At 35.8% G+C, this 13,600-nt stretch overlaps 1 long non-coding RNA gene across 1 annotated transcript; it reads right to left on the reverse strand.

Moving 5' to 3' along the window:
• Positions 1–6,849: 6,849 nt before the first annotated feature.
• LOC131432892 (uncharacterized) lies at positions 6,850–13,105 on the reverse strand. Its single transcript, XR_009229987.1, has 6 exons — positions 11,509–13,105; positions 11,239–11,437; positions 7,814–7,864; positions 7,712–7,741; positions 7,258–7,489; positions 6,850–7,201 (listed from the first exon to the last, which is right to left on the reverse strand). It is a non-coding gene; the product is annotated as an uncharacterized LOC131432892 (long non-coding RNA).
• Positions 13,106–13,600: the final 495 nt, after the last annotated feature.

Consider the following 13,600-nt stretch of genomic DNA (forward strand, 5'->3'; position numbering starts at 1 on the left):
ACTTTATTTAAGGAGTATCATTTCAAATTCTAGTAGTGAGAAAGAGGAAAGCTTGAACAATTCACACAATCGATCAACTAATGGATATTCGAAAGTTTAAAGAAAGAGTATCAGTTTTATTCGTATTCACAACATCCAGTTATGTCTCTGACATTACACACCCGTACTTTTTATTCAGGCCTGTTTGCGTACAAGCTTTACGTGGCCGATTGAGCCGATTTTTTAAATAATTTTATTTTTAGTTGGATCTCGTTGTCACTCTTTTTCTAGGGGGAGAGGAGCTTTCATTTCCCTCCTGCGAGGATTGAGGGGCACTTCGTTCGTGGTTCGTCTCGTCATCCATTGCCGCATCGGTGGTATTGTTGTTGATTTCGTTGCTAGTTGCTGTAGATGCGCTTTGTTGTACATTGTTTGCAGTTGCTGGTTGGTTGGATGGTAAGTTGTTAAATGCGGCTGGTGTACTTTGTGGTTTCGTTGAATGAGATGCTTCACTGTTGTTGGTGACTGTCACAGGTGTACTGGGGTTGCTTGGGGTTGGTGTGAAGGAAGCACCGTTGTCCTCTAGTGTAGCTGTCTCCTTGTCCAGTTTATCACATGGCTTACCGTAGTGAACAGCTTTTTGCAATATTGACATGTGGCCATCTGATTGTCATAGGTAACAAGTGATTTGCACGGACTTCTTGTATTTTGACCGAAAAACACATCAGAAGGTATAGACCTCTTCAAGTGTATGCGCAATAAACGTACGCCATTTAGAATACCGGGGAAAAATTCTTCCACTTTTCTTTTTCGATAGAGAGAATCTCTCCGTATTGGGACATAGTTTTGCGAATATAAGAATCGGTGACGCTTGAGAGAAGATCATGCACACGCACTTCTATAGCACTATCTTCCATATATAATGGAATGTTATACTTAATGTTCTTGTGCTCCACATAGTGCACATTGTTATTGTTTTTTGCGAATTGAATTACATCCAACTCTTTATAAAACTGGATGTAAACAACATTATTCGTCTTATTGCATTGAAGTAAATGCACCGTTAAATGTCAAGATGCATTTGCTCCTTAAGCAAACCTTCAAGTTCTCGTATCGAAGGTCGAATTTTGCACTGCCTGAAGTCTACAACCATTGTATTCTTTCGTGTCGGCGATAGCTTTTGTTCGTTTAGTTCACTCATTTCGAGGTCGTTCTATTGATCACTACACAATACTGTACTTGGTTTCTTCTGTCCCGAACGTAAGCGGTTTTGTTTTGTCGACTGACTTGGATGAAATGTGAAACCGAACTGGTTGTGAAGTGAAGTGTGAAATAGTTGATATATTTTATACTATCTGAATTACTCGGCGTTGCTCGGAAATGTTTCGTGAAGGCAAACCCGAACCAAATCTAGAAATTGTCCTGCCATTGAAATACTCTGATTGTAATGAACACAACTTAAAGTCTATTCGTAATTTTACACGTTGCAAAGTTCATTGAGTTGGTAAGCAAAATTTGTTAAACGTGCATTTACGTACAATCTACATAAGTGCCTACAACTTCTTCAATTTTTAAAACTTCTGTGAAATTGTCTTTTTTTGAGACTTTTGGTAAATATAAAATATAAATTCTTGAAATTTTAGCTGAAAGTAAATTTAGTCGGTTGGTACACGAACATTCTGAATGAATGAGTACTTAGCTAAGTCACAAAAAACATTTTTACATAAATTTCTGTAAAAATATAAAATTTCTTGAGATTTTTAGTAAATATGATAGAATTTCCTGTTGAAAAATTTAATTGAAGCAATATTCAATCGATTGATAATCAACAATGCCTAAATGTTCGACATGAATTTCATGCTGAGTGTCAAACAGGTTTTTTGGGACATTTTTAGTAAAGTTGAAATTGATGTCTTCTAAACCTTGTATATAAAACTGCATATGTCGTCACTTTGAATTTAAAGATATGTCAAAACTACGAAGTTTTCGATAATTCATGCTTGGACTTTTGGTTACGTTTTTGATCACAACTTACATTAACAAAGTGTAATTGAAAAATTTTGTGTTACATTTAATCGAAAACTAAGCGTTTATTGAAAGATACGGTTATATTCATTGAAAATTCAATGCAATCCGATTTAGTATTGTATCGATAAAAGTTTTCAATCAAAATTTCGATTCAACCCAAGTCTATTCCATGTTACTGTTGATTTACATGTCGTGTAAATTTCATTATTTCTTTCTGTGTTTAGTTGAAACTTTTTATAATAACTTTGAGTAGAATATTCGGTTTCCAATCGTTTTAAATGGATTTCATTTATTTTTGAATTTGAATTTATCTTTCTAATCGGTCAAAAATGGCTAAGACATAATCAATCAAAATTAGGGTTCCCACTTTTTATGGCACACGGAACGACCGAAATTAGCTCTGCGCCTAATTCGTATTACTGTTTTTGAATTAGTTGATTTTAACAACAAAATTTCCAAAATAACTATGAAATTAGTTAAAATTGAGAATTTACTTTGCTGAAGAAAACTCTTATTTTTAGAGAATGTGTTTAGTTGGTGAATATCCTGGACACAAACCAGCAATATTTCAATCCCACCCGAAATTTTCATTGACAACTAATTTTGTTATTAAAATCAGAAAATTTGTTTCTATTAATTTATCACCATTATGGCTGAAGGACAGCACAAGTCGTCAAATGGTGAGATAACTAAGTCCTCACAAGTCCCTATCTCATGCCTCCCCGAGCGTCTATGATGACATTTGGTCAATAGAACGGCGTCGACTGGGTGCTACCGCCTTCTGCGTTAGTAGCAGAATGAGAGGGTGCGAAATGGCTTGTAGGTTGAAGCCCATCATAAGATGCAGTGTTTATCGTAGTATATTACAACATATAATTCTGTTGTTTATTACATCATGTATTATTATTATTATTATTATTATTATTATTATTATTATTATTATTATTAGAAGAGCGTAACTTACACTGCGACATTACCTGTTATATTGTATTATATTATATTATATTTTATTATATTATGTTATATTATATTGTATTCTATTATATTATGTTATATTGTATTGCATTATGATGTATTATATTATATTATATTATATTATATTATATTATATTATAGGGTTTATTATGAGTAGTACTACGTACCTCTGCGCAAAATATAAATTTGTTTTCCTTATAAGTTATCATTTTTAAAGTAACTTTAAACTAAATATCAAGGTCGTCACAAGGTGAGCTTGGTCCTCACTGGTTCCTGTTTCATGCCTACACGTGTGTCTGTGGTGACAATTGGTCGATGGAATGCGTTGATGGCAGAATGAAAGGATGAGAAATGACATATAAATTCAAGTAATATAATATCATAGCATATCGCAACATATCATTTTATTCATTCTATTATTTATTATATAATTCATTGTACACTGAGGTCTTTTTTTATGCGGTCTTTTTTTATGCGGTCTTTTTTATGCGTTTTTTACGCGACTTTTTTATGCGAATTTTCAGAGTTATACGTTTTTTTTATTCGAAGTTTCAGATTTATGCGGTTTTTTTAATGCGAATTTTCAGAGTTATGCGGTTTCCCTTCTGCGGTCTTTTTCTATGCGAAGTTTCAGAGTTATGCGGTTTTTTTTATGCGAAGTTTCAGAGTTTTTTTATGCGGTACGTAAAGTCGCATAAAAAAAGACTTCAGTGTACTATATTATATTGTTTTTTTATTATTATTTTCATTATAAAATTTATTGTTATTATTATTAATTTGTCATCAATAATAATTACATATGTTATTTTTATAGATGTGGATATTATTATTGTTATTAGAAGAGAAATATTCTACTTCCTGAAAATAGAAGAGCATAACTGACATTCTACATTACCTGTTATTTTATATATTGTTTTATAATATATTATATTATATTATATTGAATTACATTGTATTGTATTATATTAAATTAAAATATATTATATTATATTATGTTATATAATATTATTTTGTAATCTATTATACCATTTTATGTTATATTAATTTCATTACACTATGTTTCATTGTATTTATCAATATAAAACATTTTGCACGATTGCGTAAAGGGGAGGGAGCATCAGGGCATGCAATGTTTCGTATACCTACACTGAGCTAAATGTTCATTTTCACATTAAATGATATTCTAATGATTTTTCACTATTAGCATTTCCAAATATAGCTACAAAGTGTATTCAGCATCATGTCAAATATATAAGATAATCTTATGAAACACAGAACTCTTCGTAACGTTATTTTTACAAGATTTCCATTTCCATATACATTATATTGGATATGGTAACTTTCATTATGGTAACGTCTATTTAGATTTAATGTACATTTTAAATAAAAATTATAAGTTTCCATATAACCTCTATAAATTATATTCTGCATATGATTCATATGACAAATCTAATGAATATAAATAAGATTTTCATTTCAGTGTAGAGTCTAACCTTCTAGGAAAAAATGAAATTTACGCTTGATGTAAATTCAAGCATGCCATTGTTTCTTCGGTGATGACACAATATGACTTCTACTAACATGTAAAAATAAATTTAGCGTCAGTATCGATGTAAGCTTCAGCTAAATTAACTGTGAAGTTAATGATATGACTTATCTTTACAAGCTTTGAATTGCAAATGTAAGTAAACCGCGACACTCCTCTTATGTGCATCTAATAATGTTAATTTTCCTAAGTGTGTTATATGCTTTACATTTACGAATACGCTTTTAAATTTAGGCTAACGCGTAAATGGAAAATAAGTTTGTTTAAGCCAATAGTTAAGCACATTACGCAAAGTAGTTATGAATTATTTACCTTGCACATTCAGGAATTATTCGCTTGATTCGTACCACCACTAATATTTGGAATATGTCATTTTATTTGTGTTGATATGAGAAGTTAATGCTCAATCGCGGCACTGAGTAAAATCACGAAATCTCATGTTTCGATACGTTTTATCTGGCACATGGGAATACTCCTATCGGTTGATGCAATAAGTTGCAATAGGGAATATAATAGATTTTTCAATTGTACCATACAGTATTTTTGTTGTCATAATTTTATAAATATTACAGTGATACAGGATTTTGCAATTGTCTATCTCGCTTCATAAAACGAGGGGAATAAAGTTACGAAAGCTACCGTTTTGCTCGGGTTCAAATTCATGAAACAAATCATGTTTCCATCCTTCTAACCTAAGCTCAATTATAAATTAGTTTACCGTACAATCGTAATGCGATAAGCTCATAAAGCAATCTAATAGCTGCTAGCGGTTACTGTCTGTTCTAAAAGAGGGAGTGAAATCAACTACACCATGAACGAATATGATTCACTTTCAAGCAAATAAACTGAGAGTCCAAATGATATAAATATTTGTATTTAGAAGTGGAAAATTAGGTATATGCCGCGTGTCAGAAAAGGTTTTTTTTTTCTAACAGTGCAGTTGTCACGTGGCCTGCGTGATGCATAATACTCTTTACTGGTTGTTTGTTCACTTTGTAACACTATCGCTGTTATGGCGGTGTGCAGATATAATCCCTAGACAATACTCACACAGTACGAAAATATGTTTTTTATCTTATTTTTGGATCTATTCGAAACAACCGTTGAAAGATTTAACTGATTTGCCACATTTTGATGGCTGATAATGTGCCACAATACGACATGAACAGCTATTTTCGCATCTTACACATTCTTGCCTTGGAATTCAGAAAATGATATATATATATATATATATATATATATATATATATATATATATATATATATATATATATATATATATATATATATATATATATATATATATATATATATATATATATATATATATATATATATATATATATATATATATATATATATATATATACATTTATATATATATATATATATATATATATATATATATATATATATATATATATATATATATATATATAAATGTATATCTATATATATATATATATATATATATATATATGTATCTCCTGAGGAGTTCCTGGCAAGATTTGTAACAGATCGATCCAGTCCCGCATAGCGTTTGTTGCAGATGCACATTTCCATGAAGACGTAAGACCTCTCCGAAAGGCGTGTGCCCGAAATGATTCGAAGAAACAATTAGATCGCAAACGTCGATCAACCCAAATTTTAACAAATTCCCCGATAAGAGCAGCATTAAAGGGCGGGTAGGGTTTAACAATTTTGAAAAATTCTTTTGTTATTTTCTTTGTATTTTCTCATAGCAAAACATTTCAAGAATATTCTGTGAAATTTTCAAGCCTATCGGAGGAAAACTTGAAAAATTATGGGCCTTTAACTTTGCTTATCTCATACTGCGAAGAAGTAAGAGCTCGGCGCACAGGCCCAAGATTTCTGCTTCGATTGACCTAAAAACTTGACAAAACGTTCTTGAAATGTTTCATTATAAAAGAATACAAAAGAAAAAATATGATTTTGTGAAAATGTTAGATTCTATAGGCAAAAAACTTTGAACGCGTTTTTCTTGAAAGCAGGTTTTGAAAGTCCGTGTCCATCGTCATTCAAAAACTACTGAACCAATTTTTTTCAAATTTTGCACACACTTTCTACACTTAAAAAATCAGACCCCAACGATTGCTTTTCCTTGTTTGTTACTTTGGGGAGAATTTACAGCTACAAAAAGGCGAATTTTTTCGTGAAAAATCGTAGTTTTCACTTTGAACAACCACCAAAAATCAAAAAAAAAAATTAAAAAAATCAAACAGAAACGTTGGGGTCTATAAAAACATCTACTCTATCTATGCTGCTTTGATTTGTTGACTTCTTATCAGTCTGCGATGAGATACAGTGGACACCGCAAATCATAATTTTTAAGAAGCGTTCTCAAAAATGCCTCTTCACGGACTTATTTCTTTATATTTTTCCACGAGAAAATTACAAAATTTTGTTCGAATGATGCTTTTTATCATGCAAAAAATTTGAATTTATTTTGTTACACGATAACTGTTGCACGATAAATTCTCACAAATGATGATATTTTTCATCGTTTAGACCCTTAGAATTTATTTCTGATTTATAAATTAATTACTTACTTACTGCCTAATTTTGAATTTCACATATATAGTAATCACGATACATACCATCGTTATGTATCTTTGACGGATCCAGTAAATTGTGTCATCACCATTTGGAGAACTGAAATATAAACTCTGGACTCCCCTTAAATAATATATATTGAGAAACATGCTTACTGTGTAGTTCTGGAACCGGAAGTAGTATCCACAACAAATTTCGGAACTCCATATGCAACTGTAGGACTTTTGCTTTAAACATACAAATTTGTGATCATCGATTAGGCCATCTTGAAGTAAAGTGAGTGAGATCCTTTTTGCAGTTTTGAATAATAATTTTCAATTCTTCCGAAACTGGATTCAGATGACCGGTATAGCCGAAGTTGGTTCGTTTGCCATCAACGAATATGACCTACAAATTGGAACAGTTTAAACCTAGTTAAACCTAAAGTTAAAGAATAAACAGTAAGGCTAGTCTGTGTCAATTATATTACTACGTGACGGTAGAAAAGTTTAGTAGATTCAATTATTGAGTTATTAATTGATTTAATTTGAAGTATTGATAAAAAGATTACAAGATTGATATCTGTAAGTAAAAATGAAATAATTTTTAGGGGAAATACGCTGTACTTACACTCGCTTCCCAACTTACTTGCAGCTACACCTGAAAGGAGAAAAGATAAAGAATAGAAATAGGATAGGAAAAAAGCATAGGAAAAGAAAGTAAAATACTTACCGTGTGAGTTGTACCAGACTTTGACTGCTTTACCGAAACCTGAAAAACAAACTGCTGACGATCTATTTTCAGTAAAAATTGTAAGTAGTCTATTTACCGATAATAGTTTTGAATTGTAGCAAAGTATAATTAAAGCAGGAAAGCGAAAATAAGATCGAGTGGAGGCAACGGTGAGAAAGAAGTAACCTAGGGTAATACCATTAATTGTAAGTCAAGTGAACTATAAATCAAAAATCCTAATTACACGAAACAAATATATTTCATTTTGAGCTGCTGAATACAAAAATAACAGCTGCTACAGAAACGGTTTCATTTTGGTTTCCTACGAAACAATCTCAAAAATTAGTGAGATGTCGGACCCCGTCGAAATCACCAACGCCGGAAATGAACTGGATCTAACGCAAACACCGGGTGCTAAGTGCGGCCAAATTTACACCGGAAATGAAGAGATGGTAGGCTGCGACAAATGCAATTGTTGGTTCCACTATCGATGCGTCGGTGTGACTGAAGCGGTGAAAAAGAAAAAAAAGGTGGTATTGTAAGGATGAAATTTGCAGGTACGTGCGCAATAATATTTAAAGAGCAAAAAGTCCCACTCAAAGAAAACATCGGAATCGTCGGATGCTTCCATGAAACCCAGTGCTTCCTCTCTGGAACAGAGACGGAAAGCCCTGCAAGAAAAGCAGAAACTGCTCGAGCAGGAACTAGAAGAAGAAATACTGTTTGAGAAGGAAGAGATTGGAATGGAACGCGAGTTTGCGAAAAAGCGAATGTTGTTGGAGGAGAAGATACGCGCAAAGGAAGAAGAAAGGTGCGCTATTCAAGCGGAAGCATTCCGGAGAAAGAAGGAGCTAATACAACGAATGAAAGCCAATCAAAATTACTTCGAAAAGACAATGGCTGCTCTTGATAAACAGTTTGAAGCGTTGAGCGTAAAAATGGGCAATTCGAAGAATGTTCCAAAACCGGGTACTTCAGGTATCGACTTCAGAGAACAGTAAAATCAATCGAGCAAACTTAGTGTTCAAAACCTCAATAAAAAGAGCATCAAACAACTGTTGGATGATATGATTCCGGACAACCCAAATAATGCATCCTCAGGGAGTGAAGAGGATCTGGATGGGGATGAAGAAAGACAAAGTTCGATCGGAAGCCATTCAATTGGAAGTTGTTCGAAACAATCTGAGCGAGTAAACGACGGAAGCCTATACGGGCTGGGGCATCTGCGAACCGGACCAATGAAGGCACAAATGCCAGCACGAAACGGGATCACAAAAAGACTTCCTACTTTCAGTGGTAAGCCGGAAGAGTGGCCATTGTTTCTTGGTAGGAGAAGGAGCTAATACAACGAATGAAAGCCAATCAAAATTACTTCGAAAAGACAATGGCTGCTCTTGATAAACAGTTTGAAGCGTTGAGCGTAAAAATGGGCAATTCGAAGAATGTTCCAAAACCGGGTACTTCAGGTATCGACTTCAGAGAACAGTAAAATCAATCGAGCAAACTTAGTGTTCAAAACCTCAATAAAAAGAGCATCAAACAACTGTTGGATGATATGATTCCGGACAACCCAAATAATGCATCCTCAGGGAGTGAAGAGGATCTGGATGGGGATGAAGAAAGACGAAGTTCGATCGGAAGCCATTCAATTGGAAGTTGTTCGAAACAATCTGAGCGAGTAAACGACGGAAGCCTATACGGGCTGGGGCATCTGCGAACCGGACCAATGAAGGCACAAATGCCAGCACGAAACGGGATCACAAAAAGACTTCCTACTTTCAGTGGTAAGCCGGAAGAGTGGCCATTGTTTTTTTGTACGTTGCAGGAGAGTCTAAAAGGCCCATCCCTAGAATGGGTACGAGTGTAACTAATTCTACCGCAATCAGTTCCGAGGGTCATCGCCAAACTTAAGCAGCTTTGCGGTCGTCCGGAACAGTTACTCAAGTGTTATGTGGAGCTAGAGCCACCAAGAGAAAATGAATTGGCGAGTTTTATTTTGTTCGGAAACGCAGTAGAACAGTTATGCGAACACCTGGAGGCAGCCGATCTTAAGCAACATCTCATTAATCCGCTGCTAATTCAGGAACTTGTCGATAAACTTCCGGATGGCGAAAAACGACAGTGGGTTTGTTTCAAGCGATATACTGGGAACGTCACTTTAAGGACTTTTACAGATTTTTTGGCGGAAATAGTTGCGGATGCTTGCGAAGCGAATGTGAATCTGGAGTATAAATCCTCGACGAAGTCGTTCAGCTGTGGTCAATCAGCGAGAAACCATGCGAGAGGAAGCGGCGCTATGTAAAATCACTGCAAAGAGCGTACAGATGACGACGTAACAGTTAGTCAGGGCAAATTTCGACCATGTCAGGTTTGTCAGCGGGTAGATCATCGCGTCCGACACTTTCCGGAGTTTAAAAGACTACGTTATGCAGACCGAATAAATGTAGTAAGCCATTATAAGTTGTGTACCATACCTACGATCATAGCGGGTGATGTAGTTTTAAAGCTCAGTGCAACGTAGGTGAATGCAGAGAGCGACACAATCCGCTGATGCATCCGGTGAACCACATCGTCGGAATAAGTTCTCATATCCGAAACCAAACAACAGTCATGTTTAGAATGATTCCAGTTCAGTTGCATTGCGGGGGGCGTCCCATTACGGCTTTGGCGTTCTTGGATGAAGAAGCCTCCTTTAAACTCGTCAAGAAAAGATGAACAGATCGTTTGGGTTTAGTAGGTGTGTCTGAGAAATTAACCATCAAATGGACATCCGACCTCACGCGCGTAGAACCAGAATCTCGTCGTATGCACGTGTGGGCCTCGGCAGTTGGAGTTAAAGAGAGAAGGTAAGTAAGCTAATGTTGCCACATCAGAGACTGGATGCTGCAGAAATAGCGCAACAGTTCAAGCATATGCGAGGGATACCGATTGCCTCGTACAACGGGCAGCCGGGAATGCTTATCGGACTTAACAACGTTCATTCGATTGCGGCGACGGAAGTAAAAATCAGAGCCGTTTCGGAAAAAAATAGCGGTGAAGTGTCAACTCGGATGGACTCTCTACGAGCCAGCTAAGTCGAACGCAGCATGTGACGGAGAATATGTAGGTCATGATCACGAAATTAGCTATGAGGATCTGCACGATATGCTTAAAAGCCATTATGCTTTGGAGGAGTCAGTTGTAGTGGTATCACAAAAGTCAGCAGACGACTACCGAGCAAGGCAGATAATGAAGCGGACCACTAAACCATCCACAATTTCCGGATAGTTTTCCGATGGCTTTACGGAGGATGAAGCAGCTGGAGAACAAAATGATATACGAGAGCGTGTGTCGACAGATCGACGAGTACCAGCAGAAGGGGTATGCACATGTTGCAACGGCAGGAGAGTTGCGGAATTCCGAACCGGAGAATATGTGATACTTACCGTTAAACGCGGTGACAAATCCCAGAAAACCAGGCATGATTCGTCTAGTATGGGATGCTGCAGCTACGGTGCAGGGAGTGTCTCTCAACCTGCAGCTGTTGAAGGGCCCGACCTGTTGGTTCCGCTAGTGAAAGTGATTGTAGGGTTTCGAGAGCGACGGATAGCGTTCGGTGGCGATCTCCGTGAAACGTACCACCAACTACGAATCATACAAAGTGATAGACAGTTAAAACGTTTCGTATTTCGGAAAGATTTCAGTGAAAAACCAACCATTTTCGTTATGAATGATGCTACGTTTGACGCCACTTGCTCTCCAAGTTCGGCGCAGTATGTCAAGAACATAAATGCGGAACAACACGCAGTTCAATATCCCACGAGCAGCGTCGGCAATCATCCATCGTCATTACGTCGATGATTACTTCGACAGCGTCGACACTATTGAAGAGGCGGTAAATATAGCGAAGCAAGTACACCTGATACACAAACATGGTGGATTTGAAATTCGAAAATGGGTGTTCTTGGTGTCATTTGGGATCCAGACTTGGACGAATACTCTTTCTCAACGTTGCACCGACCGGAAATGCTGGCATATCTGTACGATGGAAAACGGCCAACGAAGCAACTTGCGCTAAGCTGCGTGATGGGATTTTTCGACCCGATGGTGCTGCTGTCACACTTCACAATCCACGGAAAAATAATAATTCAGCATCAAATGAAATCGACGACGAGAGCTGGAGATTATGGAAGCGCTGCACTGGTCTACTGCCAGAAATAGAAGCAGTTCGGATCACACAATGCTTTATCGGAAACGCTCCATCATCGCCGTTGATTCACTAGAACTCCATATCTTCACTGATGCCAGTGAATTGGCATATGGCTGCGCGCGGAAATCCATGGGAAAGTACTATGTAGCTTGGTTATGTCTCGGGCGAAAGTTGCTGCCCTGAAACGACAATCAGTTCCTCGACTGGAATTATTGGCGGCAGTACTCGGTGCTCGACTGAGTCAAACGGTTCTAGAAATGCTCTCTACAGAAATCAAGCGGTGTGTGTTGTGGACGGACTCTCGTTCGGTGTGCAGCTGGCTGCAGTCAGATCAGTACAAATTCAATCAATTCGTTGCTTTCAGAATTGGAGAAATACTGGAACTAACTAGAGTAACTGATTGGCGTTGGGTTCCAACTAAACTCAATATCGCGGATGTATTGACTAACTGGGGACATTGATCGCCACTTAACAACGACGGAGAATGGTTCAACGGATTCACAGAAAATTGTAAGCGGAAAAAAGGCAGATGGGTAATGTAAGAGACATAACTGGATGTCGTGAATACGAAAACAATTGACATGTTCCTTAATACTTCCGAATATCAATTGTATGAAATTGTATGTAGAATTTGAAACGATGCACCTAAACTAAAGTACAGATTAGTTACATTTAACATTCTGAAACACAAATATTATGAAATAACCAGTATAGTTTTTTATAATAAAATAATGATGGCTCTGAAAAGAACCTTTTATGAAAGCGTTAGTGATGAAGAGTGATGAGTTGAATTCGAATTCCGATGTATGCCGCTGACTTCCGTCATCTAATTCCACACTGAGCTAAATTTTCTTTTTCACATTATATGATATTCTAATGATTTTGCACTATTGGCACTTCCAATAATAGTTACAAGATGTGTTCAACATCATGTCAAATATATGAGATAATCTTATGAAACATAAAACTCTTGTTAACGTTATTTTTACAGGATTTCCATATAACGAATGAAATTTCCAGTCTGAGTCAAATTGATTGGCGCGTCTTATAATCATTACTAGATATCCGCAAAACATACATTGGAGCAATTTATGAAGCGCATATAATATTCACTTCGATTTTATTTAGATAGGTTCATATAAACCATATGACTAGTTTAAAAAAAAATTATATATATATATATATATATATATATATATATATATATATATATATATATATATATATATATATATATATATATATATATATATATATATATATATAACTTAAAATAGAGTTCATACGAATAGCAGATAATCACCAACTACTACTTTTCTTTGGGGATTCAAGCTTTTCTAGTATTCCGTTCGGTAAGGGAGCACCTCATGATATTTGCGAAAAAGAAGTGAGATCCCGAGACTGAAAATAAAAATGAATTTTACTAGACAGATAGAGTAATGAAATGTACCGGATATAAATTTCATGGTCCGTTAACGCATATCCTTGAACGAAGTTGGATGAGCTGTCTTGTCAGCGATTTAAAATTACATTGAGATGCGGAACTTCCTGAAAAAATGGTCTGGAGCAGTTGATGAATATCGGAGACACAACTATTT

This window comes from Malaya genurostris, chromosome 2 (genome assembly GCF_030247185.1).
Source record: "Malaya genurostris strain Urasoe2022 chromosome 2, Malgen_1.1, whole genome shotgun sequence".
In the NCBI taxonomy this organism is placed as follows: Eukaryota; Metazoa; Arthropoda; class Insecta; order Diptera; family Culicidae; genus Malaya; species Malaya genurostris.